This window comes from Diadema setosum, chromosome 1 (genome assembly GCF_964275005.1).
Source record: "Diadema setosum chromosome 1, eeDiaSeto1, whole genome shotgun sequence".
NCBI classification, from domain to species: domain Eukaryota; kingdom Metazoa; phylum Echinodermata; class Echinoidea; order Diadematoida; family Diadematidae; genus Diadema; species Diadema setosum.
The window spans coordinates 36,793,252-36,806,721 of NC_092685.1; the positions used below are offsets into that span (position 1 = coordinate 36,793,252).

At 35.5% G+C, this 13,470-nt stretch overlaps 1 protein-coding gene across 1 annotated transcript in view; it reads left to right on the forward strand.

The window, feature by feature from the left end:
• The first annotated feature begins 1,166 nt into the window (after nt 1–1,166).
• Nucleotides 1,167–13,470, forward strand: part of LOC140230096 (uncharacterized) — a 128,292-nt gene continuing 115,988 nt past the window's right edge. Inside the window, exon 1 of the mRNA XM_072310304.1 lies at nt 1,167–1,300. The gene's annotated coding sequence lies outside the window, so the exon portion shown is untranslated. The remainder of the gene's footprint in view (nt 1,301–13,470) is intronic.

A 13,470-nucleotide genomic window follows, 5' to 3' on the forward strand; every position in this document is an offset into this window, starting at 1 on the left:
CGATTAAAATACGATCTTGGTTCTTATTTCTCGATGTATACCATTTACTTAGTACATCATAAAAGAAACAACTACGCCATTCATATTACATCATACATGTATGTATGTTGTGTTACGCTGAGCTGTAATGTATAATTACTGTACATTGTGTTGTGCGAAATATAAATATAAAGTCATCAATCAACAGGAAAAAAAAAAAGATGCCAAAAGAAGCCCTTTCCGGTTCGTTAAGTTTTCTACCTTTCTTTTTCTCGCCGTCTACAGTATGTTGTAAATACGCGTATTTACAATGATGAACTGGCTTCGTATACCATCACGCTTTGAGGGGAATGAAAAGATACGGAGGTGGATTGGATTGGCAGTGTCGTCAGCGTGAAGACGGAAGTAAAATGACTTCATACAGGGATCACTCGAAGATTTTGGAGTGATCCCTGAGGTCACTCTGAAACGAGTGAAAATGAACATTTTCACTCAAAATTCACTCCAATTTCACTCTAAATTCACTCTTTTTTGTATTCACTCTTTCAAGAGTGAATATTTTCACTCGATTTTGTGTTTTAGAGAGTAAGGTTAGTTATGTGAGATAATGTAGGGTATGAAAATATCTGAAACTTTGTTTTCCGATTAAAATACGATCTTGGTTCTTATTTCTCGATATATACCATTTACTTACTTAGTACATCATAAAAGAAACAACTACGCCATTCATATTACATCATACATGTATGTTGTGTTACGCTGAGCTATAATGTATAATTACTGTACATTGTGTTGTGCGAAATATAAATATAAAGTCATCAATCAACAGGAAAAAAAAAAAGATGCCAAAAGAAGCCCTTTCCGGTTCGTTAAGTTTTCTACCTTTCTTTTTCTCGCCGTCTACAGTATGTTGTAAATACGCGTATTTACAATGCTGAACTGGCTTCGTATTCACGCTTTGAAGGGAATGAAAAGATACGGAGGTGGATTGGATTGGCAGTGTCGTCAGCGTGAAGACGGAAGTAAAGTACGTTGGTGGTGTGCAACGAAGCAGGCGTCAACTGGTGGTAGTTCCGTTTCGTATTCCAGCATGCATGCTATCGATATGCGATGCGTATGCGCCGTGTACAGTGAATTGAAAACTACGCTTCGATCATACGGTGAGCAACACGTAGCTGTGTAACCTCGGTCCTGTGAGGAAAGGAAAAGCAGTCAACGTAATTTTTGAGTTTTTCGCCTTGGACGATCTTGACTCGCCAGAATAACACGATTTTTGTGGTCGGAATTTGGAATGCAAACAGATGGAAACATGACAACATAGGTAAGTTTTGTCTTTGGCAGAACTCAACGGTGTTTTATACTGGCTTTCCGAGCAGACGAGATAAGTAACGTTAACGTTAGACGGCCAGGCCAAACGTTACGCCAACCGCTTTGGCACCATTTGCTGCTCTCTGCTACGGGAGCTGCAGCTAGAACACCTGTAGAAATCTAGTGGCAGTAGTGCTGTAGGAAGCACTGTGTGCGTCCCAATGTGTCTGTATTTCACTCGGATTTTACTTCTCACGTGACAACTATATACAACTACGAATCAGCTCTGCATGTCGTAAAGGACGTGTTTCAAACCGTTCAGTTAGAGTAAGTTGAAATTAGACGAGAAAGCATAATTACAAATGTATGACGAAAAAAAAAAACATGAAAAGCCTGCAGTGCAAACCAGTTCACTTTTTTTTTTTTTTTTTTTTTTTTGTGAAGCAGGTTTCGGTAAGGCTAAGGCAGGGTGAAACCAGTTTCACTTCCTTGACCTTGGACTTTGGCGCAATCCCGTCTAAGTAAATGTTTCAATTGATAAGACTTAGACCACATATCCCATTCAATCGTATCAATAAAGATGTCAGTGTACAAGACAACGTGACAATAATATTAATATACACTGATCACAAACTCAAGTTGTGTATCGGTTACGTACCTATCTAACGTTATGGATACCTACTATATGGAAGATTCTGAATGCAGGCTGAGCCTCTGTATTCAGATCCAGGTTCAGTCCTTACGATAAGCTGGGTCGTGACCAGGTGGTGTGGCATCAAACTTAAATTTTATGGGTTCATTGTCCCAGAATTTATCCAAACCAATTTCAAAACTGAAGACACTGGGTGCATCTATTAAATTTCTAAGTAAACTATTCCATGGTTTCCTGATAAAAACACAAAGTTCAGTTGCATTCAAGAGTGAATTCATGTCTTTCCTATCTGCTTCTACAATGTAATGGTAATGTGGCAGATAATATTAATATCCTGCACTGCCTGTAACATTAGATAGACACGTTTTGGTAAAATCTAAGTCTAATATAAAAATTTAAAGTTGACATACAAACTCTGTCCCCAAAATGTGAATGGTTTAATACTTTAGGCCTACTTAGAAATACATTGTAATAGTAGTTTGTGAAAGGCTGCCTTTGTGAAATGGTATTAACTGCAACCAGCCGAATGCTGTTCATTCTGGCTGCGCATGTTGGCATTTAGTAGAGTATGTTGTGCGTGGTGGTATTTTGATATTATGATTGAGCTTTAAAAATCAATGTACTGGTATTTTTTATATCAATATGTGAAGATGTAAGTTGATTGTCGATATTAAACTTGTGACAGGTAAAATTTGGTTCCTCCATCCAATAATCCTTTATTGTCCAAATTGCTGAATTTTCTTGATACAGTCAAGTCTATTACAATGTACTAAAGTATACCGCCATGATATCTCTACACATCAATGGCGTGAAATGAGCAATTTGGAACTTTGACCGAAAGATCGGTCTGTATCTGTCCATCGGGGAATGTTCCGCGGAGACTGCGTCTGGCTTCACGGATCCCCTCCGTATACACGCGTTAATGGCAAAATATAAAAGAGTCCTCCGGACAGACGGATCTTTCTGTCTATTTGGAACTTTGTATGCCCATGCACCAGTCGATCATCACCTGTACACAAGCATTGAAGACATTTCAACCCCAGTGCACTCTTGTGAATGAGACCATGCGAACAGTTTGGTTATGTTCCAGTTTAATGTCGGGTAAAGTTCTCATTTAGATATATCAAACACTTATACAGTCTAAATGCCAGCCTATATGCTGGTGACTTAGGGCACTTTTAATAGAGGCGCCTGAATTCATGTGTTTTTCTCAGTACCGGGTATGCAGAATAATGTGCTATTCATTCAGGCTGCTCCCTCGGTGGAGATATAGTGGAGAGCCTCATTGTTATCATGGTGGGCATGGGTGCAGAGGAAAGTTAGACAGAAAATCTGTTTATTCGCAAGAGTTTTTTTTTTTTTTTTTAATCACTTTTTTACTTTTACGGCTCTCCTCCATATAACGTGAAGCCAGACGTAGTCTCCGCGGAACATATTCCCGACAACAAGATACAGACCGTTCTTTGGGTCAAAACTAAAGTTAACCCATGTAAGATGGAAATGAAGTTGTTCAATCCCCTCAACTCATCAGAACTATAAAAACAGAACTTTGAAAACACTGTATCCTCAAGAATCAAAGGGGAACCAGAGGGTCAAACCCAAATTGGAAATTAGCTCATATTGAATGAAAAAAATACATGCATTAGGTCACTACAAATGGGAACAGAATCGGACAATTTTTAAAAAAAAAGGTGGTACCATAACTGCTACACAAATGTATGTGTACATGTAGGTAAAATGTGTAGCATTTGCATAGATGACATGTCAAATTTGCTACAGACTATGTGAGTACAATGTTTTTTTGCACCATGTGCAGAAAGTTTTAACTTTGTGATTACATTTGATTTTTCTAATGGAAGTAAACTTTCTAACTCTTGTCAGTGCAGTTGTCTGATCTTCTTGGGTCTTAACATAACTTTTCTTCAAGGTATTCTATCAGAGTTGTGAAAATTTTTGCAAATTTTTGATAAAATCCAGCATGGTTTTCGGAAATAGCAAAATTATGTATATCTTACTGTGACATACACATACAGGAAAATAACTGATGGTCAAAAACAGAAAAAAGAAAGACTCTTCCCTGAAAATACATGTGTAAGTCACTCATGTATGGTATGAATTTGCATATAATTGATTATTTCACGTAAGTACTTCACCCTCACTTTTAATATTTAGTCACTAAATCAGCCTGTTATGTACTTAAATGTCATGATCATTTGTTATGGCAGTTTACAGTAAATTTTAAGTTTTGTATCCAAGGTGTTTCCCAACCTCATGTCAGAGTTCATTGACCGTCATTATGATAATAACAACTAATTTGTCAGTTAAAATCGATTCAATCTCTTCTCCCAGGCTATATTCTATTCTTATCATATCTTTCTCAATCTTTTCTCCTCTTTCTTTCAAGCTTGAAAGTTTTTCTTTCATGGGCAGCAGTTAATAAGAAGGGGGAAAGAAGAGGGAGGAGAAATCTATTGATTGAATAATTTGTGGTTGCTGTTGAAAGAGAATAGATCAATCTATTTTCAAAGTCATAAAAAACACCCTTGTAAATGTAATGTAAGGTTAAGTTCCTGCATGTAATCAAATTTTTCCTGTGTTGAAAAGTCTGGACTGTTTGTTGTATGTCTGACACGCACAAATTGAGCAGACGTAGAGCATCAGAACTTTGAGGATAGAAGTAATTTATTTATATACACTTATGTCATAGAAAAAAAGAAGAAGAAGAAAAGAGATACATCGTAATCAGTTTACCCCTGTGATTTATGTCTTATTCCATCAGTAAATATGTTTATTCTAAATATATGATGACTCTTCAGTTACTAAACATGCTGATAAAGTTTATTAGATGAAAAGATAGAAAGAGAAGTTGCTTTGTAAATGATTTGCGAAAACAAAAAGGCACATCTTTTAGTGTACATTATGTCCTACCACTGTGAAAAAAAAAAACAAAACAAAAACAAACAACAACTTTCTGTGATATCTACCACTGCTCCTTTAGACATAAATATTGGGAATACTGTAGAATAACTTAATTAACCATTTCCAGCTAATGATTTAAGAATTCCAAGTGTGAATGTTCCCTATGGAATTCTGTTACAACATGAAATTTTCTGCACACATAATTGGACAGGAACAAAAAAGCAATAACTATGTAAATGAGCTAATTTGCTGACATTGTACATGCAATAAGGGCATCACACTTTACTTGCCACAAGAATGTCATCAGGAGTTCACTGTAAAAGTGGATATTTTCGCGAGACTAATTTTTCGCGCTCGGCCGAGTAAGAATAATTTTGCATGTTTTAAATTCCGCATAATCAAGACATCAATTACTAGAACATATGGCAAGCAAAAATATTTGTGTGCTTTATTTTTGCGCTAGTTTCTGGTTGTGCCAAATGCGTAAAAATTTCAACATCGTGAAAATTTCCACTTTTACAGTGGTTGACTTCATTTACTCTGCTCACTTAAATCAGACAGTGATTTTTGCTCAAATAGTTTATTCATGCCTTCTACGATAGTGGGTTTGCAGTAGATAGTGGGCCATGCGCAAGAAACTTTTCTAAAACAAACTTTGTCTTTCAAAGATTACTGGAGATAGCACAATGAGAATGTGATATTAGCATGAAATGGAAGTTCCTTTGAGTGATTGTAGCAAACCATGGAAGTTATTCACATGCATCAAGGATATACACTCGTACTCAAAGCAGAACTAAAACTAGCACAAAAATAAAAGCACACAAATATTTTTGCTGGCTATATACTTACGTCTCCATTCCACAGAATTAAAACATGCAAAGTTGATCTTACTGGGCCAAGCGTGAAAAATTACTCATGAGAAAATATCCACTTTTACAGTCCAGTTTTATATTGCTTATACAATTACACTAGTATGGAAGTAGCAGCACCAGATCATTCTGTTCACATTCATTGTCTAATCGCGGCAAATACCTTTTGCTACAGACAGGAGGCACACAAATACAGCTTATCACTTATCAGGGAATGTATTCAGACTTGTCAAGGTGCTAGTTCTCATTAACGGCATAATGGCTACAGCCAGATACTGTATTTACGTTCTGCAGATAAAACTCACCTTGAAAATGTTTACTCTCTTTTACTGAGCAGATAAAAAGTAAATGGAGAAGGGAGGGGGGGGGGGGGGAAGAACCATAGGTTCAATGGTTTGGTAGCCTGTATGTCCAGGAGGGCTTGTGTCATTGCACAGAAAAATGAAATTAGCTGAATCAACATGCTTGTCCCATTGTAAAAGTTTGTTAAGGATTACATTGTGTATGTCATTTCCCTCTGTCCACAAATCATTTGTGTAGAAATAATATTGACTCAAAGTGTGGTCTCACTTACTGAGTTGAGACTCCTGCGCAATTGGAGGCTACTTTGTCACTCAGTGTTAGGCTTGTTGAAATTTCTCTGACAAAAACAGCCCCCCCCCCCCAAAAAAAAAGTATCATTAAGTACTTGTGATTGAAATTTTTGTAAAGTTTTGCCAATCATGAAAAGAGAACCCCCCCCCCCCCCCCCACAGGAAAAAAAAAGAGAGATATATACTAATGCTAGTTATTATCATTGTAAAGTTTTGGCAATCATGACTACAAGAAATACTGTGAAGCAAGATACACCTGTATTTTTCGCAGAATGACATTTCTGTGAATTGGAGCTGATGGTTGTTTTTGTGGCATGAAGTGCTCGCAAATTGCCACTGGCATTCTATGCCCATTGAGTAAACAAGAATTTTCATACATGTGCATTTTATTATCGCGAATCATGGCTCTCGAGAAATTCACGAAATTAAAATGCACGTGAACATTTCAGGTTTTGCAGTACCCCATAACATTGGATTGTCTTGTCATAGCAGAGAATATCAAACCAATCCTTTGTATATTGAGGAACAGTTGATTTACTGATAGTACTATTGGGCAATATGCAGGGTAAAGGTCATTTATTTAATAATCCTGTGAATGCAGTTATATGCTTAAAAAAGAAATTTGTTAGAAAATTGGTGGTTGTTCAATTTGCACTTAAAGAGCGGAATCGGTGTACAATTGGTTTGCATGATAATGATATCAACAATGCTGCTTTCAGTAATCAGTATGTGTTGTTTTGTGTGTAGTTTTGTTGTTAAAGACCTGTCTTCAATCTTAATAGAAAGTATATTTCACTATTTGAACTTCAGATGACCTTATCAGTTGAATTATTTAAATGCTATGTTGTAGCAGTGATTATAAGAGTGTGTGTGCTTTGCCCTTCTATGACACACATATAAATATCTTTTTTGTTTGTTTGAGTACAGGTGTGAATGATATGTGTGTATTGTTATGATTAGAAATTGTAAACGATACCAAACTTTACTCACGATTGAAATGCAAACAGCAGGTCAAAATGTGAGCTATTAGAGCACAATTTGTTTACCCAGTTACGCTCTTCTGAAAAGGTGTGCATTTACAGTGTACATTGTGCCATTATTTCTCCGATGATACAATGACTTATTAAATAATTCGAAGCAGGATGTGTCTGAACTTGATAGGAAGTGCAGGCATACAAAATACCCACGACTTGATTGAGTTGTAAACGTGGGGTTTTCTGTCAAAGAGCAAATGTATCGCACTTTGATTCATTACAGGATGCGAATTTGATGAAGGAGCATCACCAAACTGATTCTGACATACAGTAAAGTTGTTCTCGAGTACACATCATAGTTCTTGAACATTAGTTCGAATGTGGAAACATCATTTTAGGGGATTTTCAAATGAAAAGTCACAATCTTATGATGCTTCTTTTTTCATGCCTCCGCCACGAAGTGGTGCTGGAGGCATTATGTTTTCGGGTTGTCCGTCCGTCCGTACGTCCGTCCGCATTCATTTACGCGATAACTTGAGTAATATTGACTGGAATTTTACCAAACTTGGTCCAAGTATAAAGTATGATGGGGCAATTAGTTGATTAGATTTGGGTGAAATCGGTCAAAGGTCAAGGTCAAATCTTGAAATTGTATCCGTTTACGCGATAACTCAAGACTGGATCAAGCAAATTTCACCAAACTTTGTCCGAGGATGATGTATAACGGGACAATTATTTGATTAGTTTTTTGAGTGAAATTGGACAGAGGTCAAAGGTCAAAGATCAAGGTCAAATCCTAAAATTTAACTGTTTACGTGATAACTCAAAACTGGATGAAGCAGCTTTCACCAAATTTGGTCCAAGGATGATGTATGATGGGACAATTAGTTGAGTTGATTGTAGTGACATTGGCAAGAGGTCAAAGGTCAAAAGGTCAAGGTCAAATGCTAAAAATGTTGCTATTTCCCCCATATCCATGCAATGTCCGAAGGTATTTTTTTTAAAACTTAGTGTAGACATGTACTACTGCATAAATATTCTCCAGAGAGAGTTTCATGTCATAAGGTCAAAGGTCAAAAGGTCAAAGGTTACGTGAGAATGTTACAATTTCACTTTCTTGCAAATGGTTCAATGTATCTTCATGGAACTTGGTAAAAAATATGTGTACACATGTACTGACTGGCAGGGATTATCTAGGGAATGTAGGGGTCATGGGTCATTAGTCAGGGTCAAAGGTCAAGGTCAACTCCTCAAAATTTTACTATTTCCCTCATGAACTAGTATTATATGCAATGCTTGCATTATCATTTTTAAAACTTTTATATATTACCTAATGTAGATTCTCTCAAAGGTCAAAGGTTAAGGGTCAAAGGCCAGGTTTAAATGCAAAAAAAAAAATTATTTTATACTGTAATTACACTCTTTCTTCATACCTTGAAAATTACTCAGTGTATAAACTTACAAAAGGGTCGGTCAGAAGTCAAGTAAAAATCCTCACTTCCCCAAATGCGTGTACCTGCACTCTTAGACAATTATAGCAAACCTAGTTCAAGGAATGTGAACATTCAAGATATTTCTGACAAACATGACATTTCAATATTTTGTCAGTCATCACACATTGTGAAGACATTGTACCATGCCTATTGGGAGAATCATGCATTATGGCGGAGGCATCAGTCGCTATAGCGACATTTCTAGTTAATTATTGCAGTCAAATTACAGTTAAAGTCTGATAATTTGTAAATTTTGTAAAATAACTGATTTTGTTTCTGATGCTTCTTACGGGTAATGTTAATGATTTTCTAAAGTAAAGTTGAGCGATATCAAACAAACTTGTATGTTACAAATGGTCATTACCATATATAGCAGGAATTGCTTTACGTTAATGAATGTTGAAATCAAGCAAAGTAATTTTTCCCCATTACATGTATGTGGTATATTGCATGTGGTGCAGTGTGTACCCCAATTTGCAAATTAGGACCTATAAGGCAATTGAGTGGTTGAATTGTGATTGAGAAGTATTGCGATAGAATGAAAAGTAAAGCGATGTCCCTTTTCTGGACAAAATGTATAGAATCGTTTGGTGAATTCCCACTATGGGCCTTTGTGTTATGGATTTTTTTTTTTTTTTTGGGGGGGGTGGGGGGGTGGGGGGGGGAGTGATTGATTTTAATAGCAAATATTAATTCAGCTTGTGATATCTGCAGAATATACCACATACTGATATACAGTGTGGGTGACAATGATGGCCAATCAGTCAATACTTTGGTACAGGCCAGTCAAGATACACCTGTACATAGGGGACTAAAGCCCCAAGAAAACATGCTAAAAACACACAAGCAAAAGAAAAGTGCTTTGTATTTTCTCTTATAATTACATTGTATGTGTTGAAATCTCAGCTGATTGGTATGGTTTATTGTAAGTGGAAGAAACTGAAACTGCTCTTCTCATCCTTGTTTACGTGGTGCACACCATGAGAGATACATTGCATCAAGTTTTGATACAGTATCTAAGTTCATGACAGGATGAATTTATGCGATACAAATCATAATGTACATTAGTAATATCTTTTGACACAGCATGAGTAAAAAATTATTTTTGATACAGTACACTGTAAAGCCTTTTGAAGTTTGAAGTTTGAAGTTTGAAGTTTTATTAGCAACAACATTTGAACATGTACATTTTCAATCATTATACAATGGTATTTACATACATATATGAAAAAAAAAAAAAAATACTTATCTATTACTCCTTTACAATAACATGATTAAATGAAGACATTTGAGATTTAAATGTGATACATGTAGCGTAATTCTACAAAGTTGTTGTTAACAAGGAAACCAAAAGTTAGCACACGTGCTAGTCGAGATTGGTCACCTTGATCTTCATACTAAAAGCTAAACACAAACGAAAAATTATTACATGGTTGGTTGAAATGGCTGTTAATATTTAAATACAACGTACATCATATATTTTCTAACACAGAAAACTAATTATACTTGATACAATATCTATTAGAGAAGGAAATCTGCAAGGCATTTACGAAATGTAGATCTTTTGCTTTGTTCACGCATTTCTCCTGGCAATGTGTTCCAAAGTTTTGGTCCTAAGTAAGAAATTGAAAATTGTCCCTGTGTGGTTCTAAATTTTGGTAAGTACAACATTCTTTTTTCATTTGTTCTTGTCCTGTAAGTATGATGCACAATTTGGCAATAGTCATACAGAGGGTGCGGAATAGTTCCATTGCAGAGATCGTACATAAATGTTAAAACTGAGAACTTATGTAACCTAACAACATCTAGAAGTTTGAATCGTTGGAACAATGGTTCTGAATGTGTTCGTAAAGTCGAAAATGTTATAGCTCTCAGAGCCATTTTTTGAGAAATATGTATACAATTTAAGTGAGATTTATAAGTACTGCCCCATACTTCAATACCATATAATATGTGTGGTTGTATAAAAGATTTATACAAAAGCACAAGAATGCGCTGCGGAACATACTGTCTTAATTTATACAGTACACCTACTTTCCTTCGAACACATTTATTTACCAATTGAATGTGAGGTTTCCAAGTGAGATGACAATCAATCTGAGTTCCGATAAAGGATGCAACACTCACTTCATCAATGTCTGTGTCAGATAGTTTTATTGCACCCCTCATCGAAACTAACTGACGTTTTCTTCTGATTACCATATAATTTGTTTTCTTTAGATTGATTGTAATCTTATTGGCATTACACCATGTTTGAACTTTGTGCAGGTTTTCATTTACTTCATTCACATCTATTTCTTTTTGGCGAGCAGCATAAGTATGAAAAATATTTGAATCGTCGGCAAACAATCTGAATTTAAAGAAAGAGCAAGAGCGTGGCAAATCATTTATAAATATCAAAAAGAGTGTTGGCCCCAAAACTGACCCTTGCGGGACACCACAAGTTATAGTCTTCGGTGTCGAGACCATTCCTCTATAAGATAGCAGCTGAGATCTGTTGGACAGATAATCAGCAAACCATTGAAGTGGAATTCCACGAACACCATAATGAGCCAGTTTACATAGAAGAATATCATGATTTATCGTATCAAAAGCCTTTTTAAAATCTATAAAGATACCAAGTGTTACTTTTCCTTCATCAAGTGATGTCATTAGTGTATTTACAAGATCAATTAAAGACAATTTCGTACTGTATCTTTTACGAAAGCCATATTGGTGTTTATAAAAAATATCATCGGACTCAAAAAAATCAACCAGTCTATCATTTACAATTTTCTCTAAAACCTTTCCAATTATTGGCAGAACGGAGATAGGTCGGTAATTTCCAGGGTCCGATTTTGGTCCTTTTTTATATATTGGTGTTACTTTGGCTATCTTTAAGGCTTGAGGATAAATTCCAGTTTCTAAGGACAAATTAAAAATGTAAAGCAATGGCTTACAAACAAAACTTGCTGCATCCTTTAATAATCTTACTGGTAAATTATCATATCCATGTGATTTCTTAGAGTTTAATGCGAATAAAATATCGAACACTTCTTTCTCTGTAACTGGCCTCCAAAATAACGATTTATTATTCTTTTCCCCCAAGAATTCTTTTAGATTAATTTGTGTTTCAGGAATTTTAGTGGCCAACTTTGGTCCTACAGTAACAAAATAGTCATTAAGCTCTTCTGCTATTTCTTTTGCAGAAAAGACAGATTTAACTTCATCAACTTTATTAACCTCCAACTCTTCAATTTCTAAACTTGCAGTATGTTCTTTACCAGGATGTAACAACTCATTGACTATTTTCCATGTTTTACCCGAATCTTGCTTATTATCATTAAACATACTACTATAATAAACGCGTTTGGCATTTTTCAAAACAGTAGTTAGAATATTTCGATATACCTTGTACTCCCTTTCATATTTTAGATCAAAATTTGATGACCTATACTTTTTATACAATTTGTATTTCTTTTTAATTGATTTTAAAATGGCCTTTGTTACCCATGGATTTTTAGGGTAACATTTTGAATGACTAGTACTATTGTTCTTTCTTAATGGAGCATGTTTATCACATATTTCCCGAAATATACCATAAAATACAGAATATGCATCATTCACATCTTTACACTTGTACACAAAATCCCACCTAGCATTGGCTAAGTCTAAACAATATAAATCGACATCATAATGTTTATACGATCGTACAACTTTCCCAAAAGTTGGGACGATACTTTTAAAATAAAACATACTTTCAAAGACAGTAAAGATTGGAAGATGGTCTGAAACATCAGCCTCGATAACACCTGCATGTATATCAAACATGTCCATATTTGTATACAAATGATCAATCAAGGAAGCAGAATTTCGGGTTAATCTAGTTGGAAATGAGATCACTTGAGACAATCCAATACAATGCATGACAGTTAGAAAGTTTTCTGAATCTTTTCCAATATCAATAAGATCGATGTTAAAATCACCCATAATCAAACAATTATGTCTATCCAATTTTAAAGAATGCAATACATTCAAGAAAGATTCTTGGAATTCTGTAATGTTGGTATTGGGTTTACGATAAACAACACCAACAATGACCTTCTTTTTATCACATAAAAGCTCAAGCCACAGGGATTCTGCATGTGCTATTGCAGTGAAACCAAGTCGTTTATATTTTAATGATGAGTGAATGTAAGCCCCTACACCTCCACCCCTAACATTTCCGTGGCGGCATTCAGTCTCAAGATTATAGCCCTTTATTCCCAGTAAAGATGTGTTACTCACATTCCACACTTCCGATAAACCAATGATATCAAAATTTGAACTTAAACTACATTCATACAAGTTTTTTAGCTCATCGACATTTTTATTTAAAGAACGAATGTTAACATGTGTTACTGAAAAAGATTTTGCCATATGTCCCTGTAAAACATTATCGAAATTACTAGGAGTTAGACGGTACGATTTAACATTGAGATTACTTTCATGGTCAATGGGAGGGTTATCGGCCATGTTAACATATTATGTGTACTCTTAAAATAATACAGTGTTAATGTGCTTTCTTAAGCAAGAACATGAAGTTTGAAATCACCGTAATCAACATCGTCGATTCCAATGTCAAACAAGTCATCAGGGTTGCGTAAGATCTTTTGTTCACCATTATGCAGTTTGCAGATGATGTTCCCTGATTTGGTTTTCGTT